This window comes from Colias croceus, chromosome 20, assembly GCF_905220415.1.
Source record: "Colias croceus chromosome 20, ilColCroc2.1".
In the NCBI taxonomy this organism is placed as follows: Eukaryota; Metazoa; Arthropoda; class Insecta; order Lepidoptera; family Pieridae; genus Colias; species Colias croceus.
The window spans coordinates 6976103-6991840 of NC_059556.1; the positions used below are offsets into that span (position 1 = coordinate 6976103).

The window sequence follows — 15738 nt, forward strand, 5'->3', positions numbered from 1 at the left end:
GTCACGTTTTGCCTGATCGTGCACCGTGCTCGGGTTTCTGATTGAGCGAACTTCATACTCGTTGGTTCAGTTTTAGAACGTCCCGCCCGCGTTTGCGCACTCGCGGTGTTGATTTTTGTTGCCGGCAAGATTTGAGATCGTTTTTTTTTAAACACGACCCGACCACGCAACTTTTGGTTTACAATCCGTCTAACCAAAATGTGAAATTCGTCAGTGTATGTGAATAAGTGCGTCATTTTAATAAAAGAACATATAATTTTTATACTGCAACTCTTGCATCGGATCCTGTGTTGTGTTAAAAAGTTTGATACGAGTGAAATTGTACCGGTATTGGTCTTGAGTGTGGTATCTGATACCAATTAGTTCTGAGTCAAGTTCATTGTCATCCTTTTTATCTGATTGAAATACTGGTAAGTGGATTCGTGATTCGGACATATTCATTTGTTTCTTATAGGAATTAATGTCTAAATTTTTATAGATTAACCGTATAGGTATTATTTATCTGAAGTCCAGTTAGATCTGGCTTCGTGACTGGATTTAAGTCTTAATTATCTTAGCTGCACATAGTAAGTATTTATAGTTACCTAACTTTGTTTTATTGCTGGTTAGACTGGGAGATAAGTTAGTGCTTTGTTTTGTAAGTAGGTAAACAAGTTATGATTGTATGTATTGTACTCGTCTTTTTCTTATTGGCAACTTGATTTTCGTAATGTGCATTCATGCAAATTTTATAATAATATGTGTAGGTAGGATATACCTACATACTATATTTTAGGCTGTTTTTGTTTACAGTATTTCATAATAATTGAAGGAGCAAAATGTAACTGAGATTTCTGATATTGAGTAAAAAAATATATTTTATTTTTCCGTTTGGATTTTATCATCAAAAGTGCATTTCAAATTTCCATAACTATTTATGAAGCTGTTAACCCCAGCATAGTCCGCGTGGCCCAATGAAATACCTACCCATGAAAAGGAGATGTAGGTACCTACGTACTTCACCACAGTAAAAAGTACCTAACATGTAGAATCATAGGTACCTACCTAACCAGGTAGGTAAGTACTAGGTCCATAACGATGTAAAAGAAAGACATACAAATACACTTTCGCATATTAATAATTTTAGTAAGGATAGGTAGCAAGGAAAGGATACAATTTTCTACTAGCTTTCCGCCCGCCTCTTCGCCCGCTTTGTCTACAACCTACCTAGGTAGGTATTTAATTATATTTATACTAAAACATTCCTCTATCAGTTAATTACTCTATCTATTAAAACAACCCCACAAAATCTGTTGCATTGTTTTTTCCGTAGGGATATGAGGACAGAGAAAGCGACTTTGTTTTATAGGTACAACTTAGGTAGGTACTAGGTAGGTAGGTAGGTATGTAGTGATTAATAATTATAATTATGTAGGTATCTACCTACCTACCTACCTACCTAGTTATCGAGTAAAAAATAAAAATACAGTCTAACTGAAAAGCTCCTTCGTTTTTGGAAACGTTTGTAAAAAAATAAAAAGTATTTCAAAACGTTTAATTAGGTATATGATCACATTCTAGTTGCCAGTAGGAAAAACTATTTAAAAAAATCTCATTGTAGTTTTTTACTATTCCATTTTCGAACGCCTACGTCTCATATTGTGTTTTAATTTAACAAATGAAATTCAAATGTAATACCTACCTACAAGACAATGTCAACAAATTATTTTAAATGCACCTCAACGCAATTAAGAGTCGGTTCACGACAAAAGCTGTAAACTATTGCTAATTAATGTGTCAGACGCCCAATAAATTGATTAAATCATGACTTTAATTCACGCATGCTACAAACTAGCATTATTATGAGTTTCACATACAAAACAGTCACGTTTCTGTGATACGTAGGTACATATACAATGCAATTATACACATTATTATTAAGGTATTATGACATTTAATTGCGTATAGTTTAAATTAAACACATAATTTGTTGCGTATTTTTCGTAATAAACACACGTGCGGAAGTTTCTATGAAAATATATTTAAATTATCTAAAAATACGTTGATTTCAGTGCATTTTCAAATTACGAAAGAATCGTCGCATATTTATTTATTACTTCATACTACATTGTCTTTAGCAAATTAGTATTAAATTTTTTTTACAGGTTTTTTTTAAGTGTGGCTCATATTACCCAAGGACAGAGTGCCAATTACTTATTAAAAAAAAAATAACAAATAGATGTAGGTAAGCTTACACACTAATAAATAAATAAATGAATGGACAAGACAAATCAAATCAATCTAAGCCAAACCCCGGTACCTACTTAGAAGGGGATAGTTAAAATACTCGCAAATTGTGAATTAATTTTTGTAGGTAACTAAATAGGTAACAAATAACGAACATAACCTAGATGATATATTTTTTAAATTCAAAGAAAACTCGATCCTGAAAATCTTATCTATGACTTGATGATAATGAACGTACGTATTTATTCACTGCATTGTATTGAATTATGTAAACATCGTAATCTTAAGCTAATAGGTATTTATGTGATAATAACGTGATATATTAACGAGATGCGTTATTGTAATATAAATAATTAAATAACTAACGTCATTCAGCTTGCGTGATTATAATATTATGACAAAAAACATTTGCAAAGCCAAAAATACTTTAAACACGGCTTTTCCTAAAATAATGAAAAAAAAAAAATATAGCACTACTAATAAGTATCTGAAAACATGCGTATTTTCTATCGATATTAATTCGTATAACTATATACATATATCGATATTAATTCGTATAACTATATACATATATCGATATTAATTCGTATAACTATATACCTTATATTAAGTTGAAATGGACCTTTGATTTTTTAGTAAAATATACACGAGAGGGAAATAGAAAATAGTTCCATTAACTAAAATAATAATAACTTATCCTTGAAACACTCATAATAATTATAACTTGAAATCAAAATATTGTACAATAATTAAAACCATTCAAAATACCAAAATATTGACCCGCTGCGGTTATATTGAGGTCACTTCATACAAAGTAATGATTTAAGACGGTAAAGCCTCGGCTCGACTTTCGGTAACGTGATATCTCTGATATTATGTATTTGGAAAGAATATTAGGGTACTGCTATATTGCAAGCTAAGCTAAGCTATCGCAGATCGCTGAAAAATTTGCAGGTAGCTGATCCGGCAAATGAGAATACACCACATCGAGTGGCATGAAATATTATTTGTCTTATAGGTCCTACTTCTAAAACAAAAAAATCATAAAATCGGTAACGCCTTTTCGGTGCGACACACATCACTATAACACGAGATTTTTTTATATTCTCGTAGCGAAAAAATATACAAGCAAGAAAATATGTGTATCGATGGATAAATGTTTGTTACGTTTTTGCAAAAAAATACACTAATGACTAAGGTATTACAAGAAGACTACTTTATTTTGCAAATTTAAAGATTTTATTTTATTATTAGCTTACAGTGGAACACATAACTTTTGATACTAACCAATTTTAACTAGACCAAGCTCACATTCATAGTGTAAAGTGCGAGCGCTGATTTAAACAGAATGATGTTATGTAAAGGTTTGTTGTTATCATGATTTGATGTGTGAAATTGTAATTTAATCGTTTTATAATAAGACTCAAATTTAATGTTGAAATATAGAGCTGTAAGACTATTTTTATATAAAACAACCTGTTATTTTAATAATGAATATTGAAATATTTCACGATCAAGATTGTTCCAGTATCATAAGGTGAAGATCTTATAATATGGTTAAAATTACTAACTTACTCTGTACCAAATTAAAATATCGGACTGTTACTTTTTATTACACTAAGGGCCGATTTTTCAATCCATGGTTAAAACTTATCCACCCAATAAAGTATTACACGGTAATATTGAAATGTCACCCTTAAACTGTCAAAGACGGGCAAAGAATACATTTTTGAAATGGTAGTTTAATACGTTATTCGACGAATAAGTATAAACCAAGGATTGAAAAATCAGCCCTAACAAACACAGTCGTTTATAATATAAAGGATATGAAAAAAGTATACAAGCCTTTCCATATCAAAATTATTACATTTATCGCTTCCGTCGTACCTATACTGTCCAATGTCCATATCGATTACATACAATTTTACGCGCTCCTTAAATAAAAGGAAAGGTAACGTAAAACTTTAATTCAAGATTTAATCATACAACTCGTTTTGATCTACATAATATGGCTACCGGTTACAATGTTATACAATGGCTGGGTTATTGAGTATTTATGCCAGTGCTTGTCAAAATAATTATTGCTAATGATAAAATGATTACTTTCCTGTGTAAAAGGATCGTAACGAAGAAGTTGGGCACTAAAAATGTTACGTAATGTTATGTAATGTAGACATTTAATAAAGTTATACTAATGATAAATTTGACTAAGGGGTCTCCATAAATGATTTCGTATATGGGTTGTCGGTTGAAGTCACTTACTATTTTGGCAATATATCATATACTGTGACTGTTTGGCTTGAAAGGTAGGTTGGTAAATGTAAATGAATGTGTATAATTTTATACATAGTTATTAGGTGTAACAAATACCATAAGTATATCTATTTATTATAAAGCAGCCCAGTTCTAACTCACTATAGACTTGAAATTTTGTACATTAAAAAAAAAAATCGCTACTTTAATAGCGTACATTTTTATGGACCTGAAGCCTCTGAAATATTTGACTAAGTTCTGTAAAATTATTGCAATTGTTAAAATGGATTTTACACAGCACATTTCAGTTCATCAAACGGAAAGCACAATTTTAAAAATGGATCGTTCGAACGCGGTTAAAATAAAACGAGTGGCAAACACGTTTCATTGCGTGTTTCATTTAAATGTTCATTAAATTTTTGTTAGTGTCAGTTTTAATTTGATTAATTAAACTCGGTGAGTGCTGTTCTTTATTTTATTTAATGAAAGAATCAGATATCTGTAGTTTTGTACATAGTATATAAATTATGTAATTACTTATAATATTATCTTACTAATATGTAGGTGTATCCAATATACCTATGTATAGAGATTATAATATTTCCTCGTTTTAAACCTCTTCTAAACGTGAGTTATTATTAATTATACATATCAGTGTTGACTGTTGTGTATGTATTTTTTTGTGTTATCAAAACTTCATGACGCCTGCAAGACCGAAGCCAGCTACGTCAGTATTAGGACCTTATGTGGTATAAGCAAGAACATAATATAGCACCCTACAAAACCATATACATATTCATCGTATATACCTACGTCATATTATGTTCTAATTGGAAATGATATAAAATGAAAGTCAATTTCTTGATCAGCTTCCTTTTAAACATAAATATATATACAAAATCGATAATTCGCCGAATCCAACACATACCTTTTTTTTTTTTTATAGTGGAGAATGCATTTAAGCATACCCAGGGCACTCGGGGAAAGAGCCCTGGGTTATGTCGGACTCACCCTGCTGAGTGCAGAGACCTACCGACTAAACTCCACTGTGTTCCGCCGTGCCGCTTTATAGACGGGGCCGCGGGTATTCGGTAGAACCGCGTCCGCGGGCGCGTCAGCGGCAGCCTATCTCCAGGCCCAACGCGAATGTGGCGGGAGGCCGCCAGGTCTACCTTCCTAGGGGGGCGGCGTGAGTGGAACACTTCTCACGCCGCACCGGATGATGGATTATATCCCCGTTCCACCATCCGGTGATCCAACACGTACCTAACTACTACGTTTGACTTCATAGAACCACAAATACCTTTTATTTATCCAGCTAATAATTCAAACATTTTATCTAGATGTACGACATACATTAAAGGCCATTACTATCGTTTTAGATAACCATCTTGAATATTAATTAATGCGGAAAAAATGGACTCATATTTATGTCAATGGATAAAGTGAATAATATTTCATTTAGCGTAGATTTTGCTCGAGATTTGGTTGTGTTATTTAGTATGTAACTATTCGTCTGAAATATTCGTCTGGCAAATTATGTAGTAACCTGTTTATAGTCTTTCATAATTAAGATACTAGTTATGTTCAGTTTATGACTGAAATTTTTGAAGGAATTCTAAAATGTTTAAAGAAAGAGAACGACAAAGAACAGGATATCGTCTTCACTTTCTACGTTTCGGCGAAGGCATTCCTTGTCTTGATGAAAAAAGTTTGCGTTGATAACTATAAAACTATACCTACTTGAATCAGCTTGAGTTACCTACATTAGATTACTCTTAAGTCTGAGTTACACTGGGTGTATTAAAATTGTTAAGAAACCAATTTTGGCGTCAAATTATGACTTTGTATTTTAAATTCATTCTTTATAAGTAATGTTAAATTTAATTAAAAGATGTAGTACATCGTAATTTTATTTAGATTACAAGTAAGTTATATTTAAACCCATCCTACAACATAACTCTATAATCAAATTACACTAAACAAGCCTATTTCGTATGAACAACTTTTTATTTACAAGCATTTAGTATTAAGAACGCGACTAAAGTCAAATCACCAATCAACATTTAGTTGATACGTGTAATATTCAAGACCAAATATAAAAAATAAAATATATGTAAAACTTGATGATATTTTCGATTATCCTGTTTGATCAAAAACATAAAATATTGAAATTGACTCGATAGAAATAATTCACGAAGTTACCTCTAAATTTCACACTTTGACGTTTTTTACTTGACATGGTTATGCCTATTATGTTATTTTTTTCATAAACAATTATATTGAAACATTTGTGAGAACTTTGTTATACCACTTTTGTCTAATTACTTTTAGTTTTGATTTAATCACGATAAAACACTTTTGGCGCTTACTATATTTTTAATTACGCAAGAAATCATCTTGCATCGCACGTTCTAGGAGCTTCAAACATAATTCTATTTCATACATCAGACGCTATCGCTCCGTTGAGACGAGTAGACCGTGCTCAAATTGCTGTGCCGCGCGCCGATTTTTTAATAATATTGTTTTAATATTGTTTTTTTGAAAATGGTAAACAACAAAAGAAAATTGAAACTTCAGAAACGAGAACTAAATGAGATTCGTATTTACATGATATCTAACTATTTTTCGAAGATAAGTATAGTATTGTAATCATATTAATAAATATTAAATACCTAATTATTATTTATAATAAATAATAATAATTATTATTTATTAATATGTATTAATAAAAAATACTACTTTCGATTCATTTCAGAAACTTTATGCAGGTGAGTTTATATATTACATAAATACCTATGTAATATCTAATCACACTCACACGAATTTATGCAAATGCATAAATTCGTTTCCGTGGGCTGAGTATTGACGCGACGATCTTAGGTATACAAACATATATATAGGTATATATTATATGGATACAAATATTTCATTCATAGTGTTACATCAATAAAATCAAGAAAGATTTATATGTACCTAGTATATTTTTTTATTAATTACTTATTACCATTACTACTATGATTACCTACTACCTATTTGTAGATTCCTATGGTTGTTCCAGTAAATAACGTAAATAGGTTGTGAATAGTAGATATATATAATATAATATATTCACAATCTGTATTATAATAATCACTGGTGCAGTGAACTCCCATAAATAATTATAATCCATACTTTAATATTATAAATGCGAAAGTAACTCTGTCTGTCTGTCTGTTACTCAATCACGCCTAAACTACTGAACCAATTTGCATGAAATTTGGTATGGAGATATTTTGATACCCGAGAAAGGACATAGGCTACCTTTTATTGCGAAATACATATGCACCACGGGCGAAGCCGGGGCGGACCTCTAGTAAATTATAAAGTTATACCTGCTCATTATTTGAAATCTATCGTAAAATTAAATAAAATAAGTAACTTTACTCGTCTAAATATTTGTATATATAAAAATGAAACCCGTTTCGCGTTGTCACGGTATCACGTGTGAACGGCTGAACCGATTTCGATAATTCTTTTTTTATTGTATCCCTTGAAGGATGAAGGATGGTTCTCATGTAGAGAAAACGTAAAAATGTACGGGCGAAGCCGGGGCGGACCGCTAGTTACAAATAAAATACATATATCATTCATAAGTAACACGCGAAACGGAGCGCTCTCGATTGCGCTCATATGAAACAACATTCAGTACAATGCCTACATACGAAATCCAATAAGAGAAATTTCGCGACAGTCCTGCGCGTGAATCAAAAGATGGAATATCCATTTTTGGAGCGCCGGTTTCAAGCGACGGTGATAGCAGCAATTGCGCGCGACGCGACGGCGACCTTGCCACTCCTATATTATAAACAAACACTATGAATAGGGTTGCCAACTTTTTTTACAAGAAATAAAGTACGTATATTCATTATTCAGGTCTCTCTCTCTCTTGTCGGTCCCTCATGTCTGAGGATCGTGGTCAGCATCAGGGTTGCATCTGGAGCGGATGATTTGCCTCCACTGTCTCTGTCCATGGCGTCTCTTACGACCGTGTAAAAAAAAATATTAAACAGTATTTATTGTAGTCTGACTAAATAAAAAAAAATTGTGAGCGTCTAAATGTAACACATTATATCTGTCTATATTATGTGTCTGCACTTTGATGCTGAAAACAGTCTTTTGTATAAATACTTTTTATTTGTTAAACAGTAAAAAGTATAATTTAGTGAAAAACAGTAGAATACTGTTTGGCAACCCTAAGTATGAATACACTCGCGAATGCAAATTCGGGGATTTTCTAATTTTGCTAAATTTTTGCGTTTGTAGTAGTGTATGGTCAGCAAATAAAAAAAACAACATTTTATTTTTAGTTTTTATTATATATACAGGGTTACTTGTAAAACACCAGCAACCTCGCAGGACAAGATACCTTACATCATAAGTAACAACATTAATAATTGTTCTACGACTTTTGATATTTTGTTAGATTTTATTTTCATAAAAAAATAAATGTTCATTTCATTTTCCGTTTGAATATTATAAACTCTACGCGCATCACAAAAATTACGTAAACAAGAAGCGAACGGGAGGGGAAAGGGGGCGTCGCGTCGCGGTTGTCCTTTCGATGATGAGTAGAACATAGACTTACAAACGTTAGGAGAGTACAATAAAAGCTTAAAAAATCATTTAAAAATAATTTATTTCGTTATGCCAACAGCCAAAAGTCGTAGAACAAATGTTACTTATGATGTTAGCTATCTTGTCCTGCGAGGTTGCCGGTGTTTTACAAATAACCCTGTATATGGGATTTTAAATTAAACTATATGTGTTTCTCCTCTGAAAAAGATGAAACTTTATTTTAATATTTGCACATTTAACATACGTATAACTTTTACATTAACAATTAACAATATAAAGTTACAACACTTACACACAAATTAAACACTTCAACAAATATTATAACAATAATAACAAATAATAACAACAATCAACAAATACAAAATTTAACAATTACGTAATAATTATAACTTTTGAATGAAATGTGTGCTTTATGTTCTAACGGTACCAAGCGACTCACGGACTGCACGTGGTACCTGCGGACAGCGTAAACTGGTTTATTCTGGTTTTGTGCGTGTTTCCACTTTCAACTATCAAGTGACGATTTATTTATTTGTTTTGTTTCGTAATTATTATGGTCAAATATTAATAAGGAAACAAATTATTATGGACACGATATTTTATTGTTTCACGGTAGTCGTTTTGTCGTTTGCTCAAGAACGTGAAATTGAATGATAATTATTTTTTTTTTATAAAGTCAAAACCATTTTCTTTCAAATAAAAACTTGTTTTTATTGAAAACAAAAATCAGAGTGTTGCTAGGAATAAGTATAAAATTAAATAGTAATGTAAGGATATCGAAACATTTTTGTATAGGCCTGAACGTTATAGTGGAAACGCGCTCTAAGATCTGAGTAATATACACACCACTAGATATGCAAATATTTCTCCAAGCTAATTTACCTTGTACTAATATTATACTAATATTGTACTAATATTGTACTAATATTGTACTAATATTGTAAATGTGAAAGTAACTCTCAATCACGCCTACTGAACCAATTTGCATAAAATTTGGTATAGAGATATTTTGATACCCGAGAAAGGACATAGGATAGGTTTTATCGCGGAAATCCCACGGGAACGGGAATTATGCGGGTTTTTCTTTGACTGCGCGGGCGATGCCGCGGGCGGAAAGCTAGTATATAATAAATATAATATAAAGTATAAACACAACAATTTAACATTCATTCAAATCATACAAACAAACAGACATAAACAAACAGACAGAATTTTTTATGGATTCGTGCTCTATACTGTTTCCCTAATATCGTTTTTTTGAATATATTACATACGTATACACTTTTTTTACTGTTTTATTATATACGTATAGATTATCATCAATAATTATAAATAAAAATTAAAAAATAATAATAAATTATCATATTACATAATTTGCCATGATTTCAACTTCACTGTATACTAACTACCGAAAATACGCGTTGAACGCGCGAAGAATATTGTGTTTAATTTAGCGTCCGATGAACTTTACGTAAGTACGGTGAGCCGTGTATGATGGAAGAATGATTGCGCGCGGCATGGCGCGCTAGGGCGGGGCCCATAACTTTAGAAATTCTCTGGCTTTATGCCCACTCTTAATGCGCCATTTTTGGTTAACAGTAATGTGATCGAAGAATGTGTGACGTGAACAAGATGTTAATACTAAGAAATTTCATTTGTTTTTATGATAGGTAACTGCGTACTGTACTAAAGAGCTATTATAATAATTACATCTGTGCAATTGCATGCAGTGGTTATTTGTAGTGATGCAACGAATACTACTTTTACGAATACGAATATCAAACCTACTATTCGGCGAATACGAATACGAATATCTCGCCTTGGTAATAAAAGACTTATTTATTTAAGGAATGTTTACTCTTATAATAATTAAAATTTACAATAGGCAAATTTTTGTTTAAAAAACATAAAATTCGTAGATTTTCTGGTTTTAGGCGATTTTTTTTTCAGTCTGGATGTTTCCAGCCGTTGAATAAAAGTCTTTCCGAAGCGACTGTACATGGCTTCAGTGAAAAATATTTTTGGGCGAGTTTTTTCTGACTTGGAAAATGGACATCTTCTCGCCAAAAGGCCAGTGGATCAGCAGTCTATGCACACGTCATATTTTTACGCGCGATTTTTAAATCTGTAGTAAATAGAGTTGCGTACAAAAATATTCGTTTTTAAATATTCGTATATTCGCCGAATACGAATATTCGGTAAATGTCTACTATTCGGCGAATACGAATATTCGTATTCGTATTCGTTGCATCACTAGTTATTTGTTTACCTAGTTGGTAATTTAATTAAAAAATATAAAATTGAAGTGGTATCTCTGAGTTGTAAAATTTTTAATTTCTGTGACATTTTACCACTCAAGTTGGTTACAACATTTAACAAATCCTATTTAATTATTAGTGTGAGATGGATTCAAATTTCAAATATCTAGTTGACATAACAACAGTATTTCTACTGTTATGCTACTGAATAAGTCCAGTACCTATATTATCTATACATATAATAAATCTGTAGAAGGGTCAATTCTGTACATTAAAAATATTGAAAAAATGAATAGCAGGGGGTATTCCTGGATCGATACCAAACCCAAATATTTGATTAAAAAATTTATTGTCTGTCTGTCTGTCTGTCCGTCTGTCTGTCTGTCTGTCTGTCTGTATGTGAAGGCATCACGTGAAAACTAACGGTTCGATTTCGATGAAACTTGGTATAATTATACCTTATTATCCTGGGCATAAAATAGGATACTTTTTATCCCGGAAAAATACGTAGAAAAAAAATTAATCTTAATTTTTCCGCGCGGACGGAGTCGCGGGCGGAAGCTAGTATCAAATAAAAACCAAGCCAGCAGGCCTAGACAAATAGGAATTCGCTTATCATATATTTTTTGTTGCCTATATATAAACATTAGCAACTTTATACATTTGAATTAATTAGCGGATATATAAGACAAAACAATTGAAATATCAACAAACGCCAATAATCCTTAACATAAACAAATCATAAAATGGCGCCAATTCGCTCGCCCACCAACAAGGCGTAAAATATAAAATTTGCTAACAAATATTTGCACAAGTTATTTGTTTTCGACTTTGCAGAATTTCGCGTGACCATAAAATTCTTCACAATACATACGACCTTAAACGGTCATACTTATGTATTTATCTACCTACATACCTAGTTATAAGTGTGTATACATACACATAGGTACATATTTGTATGGTGTTTGATCACTAATTACTTCGGTACATAGTATTGAATATTAATAGCATACCGGTATCGTGGTACAGATAAAAAAAATAAACGGTATACTTTCTTGTATGGTTTCTTTTCCCGCTTTTTTCTTTCATTGTGTCTGGCAATACGAAAACTCATGTGCAAACCCTTTTTTGTACTTGGAAATAAAATTGTTATTTTCCTCATAATTCTGGTGATGATTGTGTTTTTTTGAGCCAAAGTTATTGCCATCGATGCTTAGATATAACTAGTATACGTTAATTGAACATCTCAAAGGGGTCTTATATTATGATAATACATACCTATTATGATGAGATGAGATAATACTCAGTTTTTAATTTTAATTATATACAAGTCAAAATAGAGCGTGTTAAGTATAGTAAGTTATAAGTTCATTAATCTCTACGTAGACCTAAGTACATATATAATTATTATATATGTTTATTAAAAATATTTTAAATCCTAACAATAATAACACCAATATTCGATGCACCACATAAACCGGTTCTAACCAGTCATTAAGAAAAATTTAAAACATGATCAGTTGATCACAAAACAACACGTATTTAAATTTCGAACTCGCATTAACAACGAATCAAATTCGAGTTTCCTCATTCAAAATCATCGGAAAGCAAACGTCAAGTAAACAATGATTTACGATATTATAATCGAAAGTTATTTAACCACAAGACGAACATTGTAATTATTATTTACAAGCCACAATAAATCATTACAACACACTGTAAATATTTTTAAGGAACAGCCAAAGGGCATGGCGTCTGAGAAACGATTACGGACAATTTCACTTACAAAATTATTCGATTATCATTTTATTATTCACTAGCTTCCGCCCGCGACTCCGTTCGCGCGGATGTCCGTCTTCGCGTTCGATGGTTTATTTCTCCATTTTGAGTAACTCTGACAATGACATCTTATAAATATCTATTGGACCCAAATACGGCAAGGTATAATAATACGCAACGTGTTTTCGCGGTTCTACAGAACAACGTCTATGGATACAACTGAAAAATTAAGATTAATTTTTTTTCTACGTATTTTTCCAGGATAAAAAGTATCCTATTTTACGCCCAGGATAATAAGGTATAATTATACCAAGTTTCATCGAAATCGAACCGTTAGTTTTCACGTGATGTCTTCACATACAGACAGACAGACAGACAGACAGACAAAAAATTTTTTAATCACATATTTGGGTTTGGTATCGATCCAGTAACACCCCCTGCTATATATTTTTTCAATATTTTCAATGTACAGAATTGACCCTTCTACAGATTTATTATATTATGTATATATGTATATTTTATTATTCATTTGTTCATATGCTAATAATGGGTCTCCATTGTTTAATGTATGTTTCCAATTAATACTTTGAACATTTACTTTATAATATTTAAAAACTGACAAATAAGATATTTTCATAAATATTTGAGACAATGAATGACATATTGACATTTAAAATGTTTTCGTTTGTATTAGATTGGTAATTGGCATATTATATTATTAATTATTTAAGTAAGACTTCAATGTAAGGATGGTACAATTTTTATTTGTTCTTATGTTGATGACTGCGTACTCGTTTTCATGTTAATTTTTTTCAGTACGGTACCTACTCCAACTCCGTTTCCAAACAATTTTTTGTTTTAATTTTGGTTTATTTGTTGGCTGTACTTATGTAGTTAGGCCTTGCCTTAGTAACACAGGAGATAATCATCATACACACTTAAATATACCCTTTAGCCGTAACCTTAGTCTGTCACATATTTATTCAAATTTCAATGCTAATTTCATTGTTGACAGTAGATACAATTTGGATCTTGCCTTCCGTTACTTGGGCTTAATGTCATTCTGTCAAAAAATCCTTATCTGTCAGTTGCTGACAGAAAATTGGTTTTGCTGATCCTACTAAGGAGTAAGGACGTATAGCATGCATACATATACAAATTATTTAGCAACAAAGTTGAGTCAACGTTTTGCAGAATTGTTGTCAACATATTGTCGGCAACAATGCGTTTTGCTGAGATGGTGGCATTTTGAAATGATATCGCCGCAGGAGTGAACAACATACTTCAACATACTTCCATCAACATTGTTGATCAACTGATCCTGTAGGTTGTAGCCATTACTTAGTAAGATTAAAAAGAATATCGTATATACTATATTGTAATAATCTAAGTAAGACACACTAAACCATATATTAACAGCAGATAACTATGTAATATAATGATGAGATGGTAGAAATCTATAATAAAAATGTTTTTTTTTCCCGAACATCCATCACGACTCATAATCTTGACAGCATTCGAACCGTGCATTGTATTTAAGTTCTGTTCTGACGTGGTCCTGTTAAGAATCTTGTATTTTTCTTGACAATCTTGGCTAAGGAAAGCGCAGAACAGAAGACAGTTCGAGCATAACTATTTGGCCTTACGTACTGTCCTTGGAGTGTATGCACACGTTATCAGTGTCAGTGTCTCGATTCGCATTTGTTTGGCCGCATTCCGCAGATAAGTCTGTTTTGATTGGGAATGCCTGTTCGTTGACGTTGTTTATAATGAGAGAACGTTGAACGCGGTGAAACGCGAAGTTGCAATACAGAAAAATTATAGTTTTATATGTACCTACTGTTGATTGAAGTAAAGTTAATTGATTTTACTGTGCTCTGAAAAATTACGTCGCACGATTGAATTATTTTCTTACGTTAAGACAAACTAATAGTCGTCAAGTAGCAAGTTAGCTTTTGTACAAGAAGAAATCTATCACTTACTTTAAACTCCGATAAAAAGTCTGCAGACTAAATTTCGGCTAATACGACCTGACGCATTTTTGTGAAATAACAATAAACAATCTTCTTACCATAAAAACTTTCGAATCAAGTACCTATAATATGAGTAGGAAGTAAATTAAAAAGTATGAGAAAATACGCAATACTTGCAAAATCATTACCAGCTATTGAATAGTGCCTAATGAGCAACGTGTTAATAGACAAAAGATCAATCACGCGTATTCAAATGCTATCAGATGTTTTCGATTGAGAATAGACTATGGTACGGTACCTTATAGTTCTTGTACTTTGTGTTTTATTTTTTAGGTAGGGTATGTGTTTCATGATTTTGTATTGAAGTACCTACTTGTTGTTTATGAAATACCTATGTTTCACGATGATGCTTTGAGTTCGTTCTTTTGACTTCTTTCACTGTTTTCACTATTTCTCTATCTAATAATGTTCTTGGAACTCCTTATTTATATCTTTTGTATTTTTAATTGAGATGCTGCCAAGTGCCAATATGTATATAAAATACCTAACTTACCTATTTAAATAACCAAATGTTATGCAATAACTATCTGCGCCTTTTATCATTGAAATTGATTTGATTCATCATCAGCCCA

The 15738-nt window shown here is 31.8% G+C and overlaps 1 protein-coding gene across 5 annotated transcripts in view; it reads left to right on the top strand.

Moving 5' to 3' along the window:
- The first annotated feature begins 51 nt into the window (after positions 1–51).
- LOC123701075 (rho guanine nucleotide exchange factor 17) overlaps positions 52–15738 on the top strand; it is a 106785-nt gene continuing 91098 nt past the window's right edge. For all 5 annotated transcript variants that reach the window (XM_045648490.1, XM_045648485.1, XM_045648488.1 and 2 more), the window contains exon 1: positions 52–410. The gene's annotated coding sequence lies outside the window, so the exon portion shown is untranslated. The remainder of the gene's footprint in view (positions 411–15738) is intronic.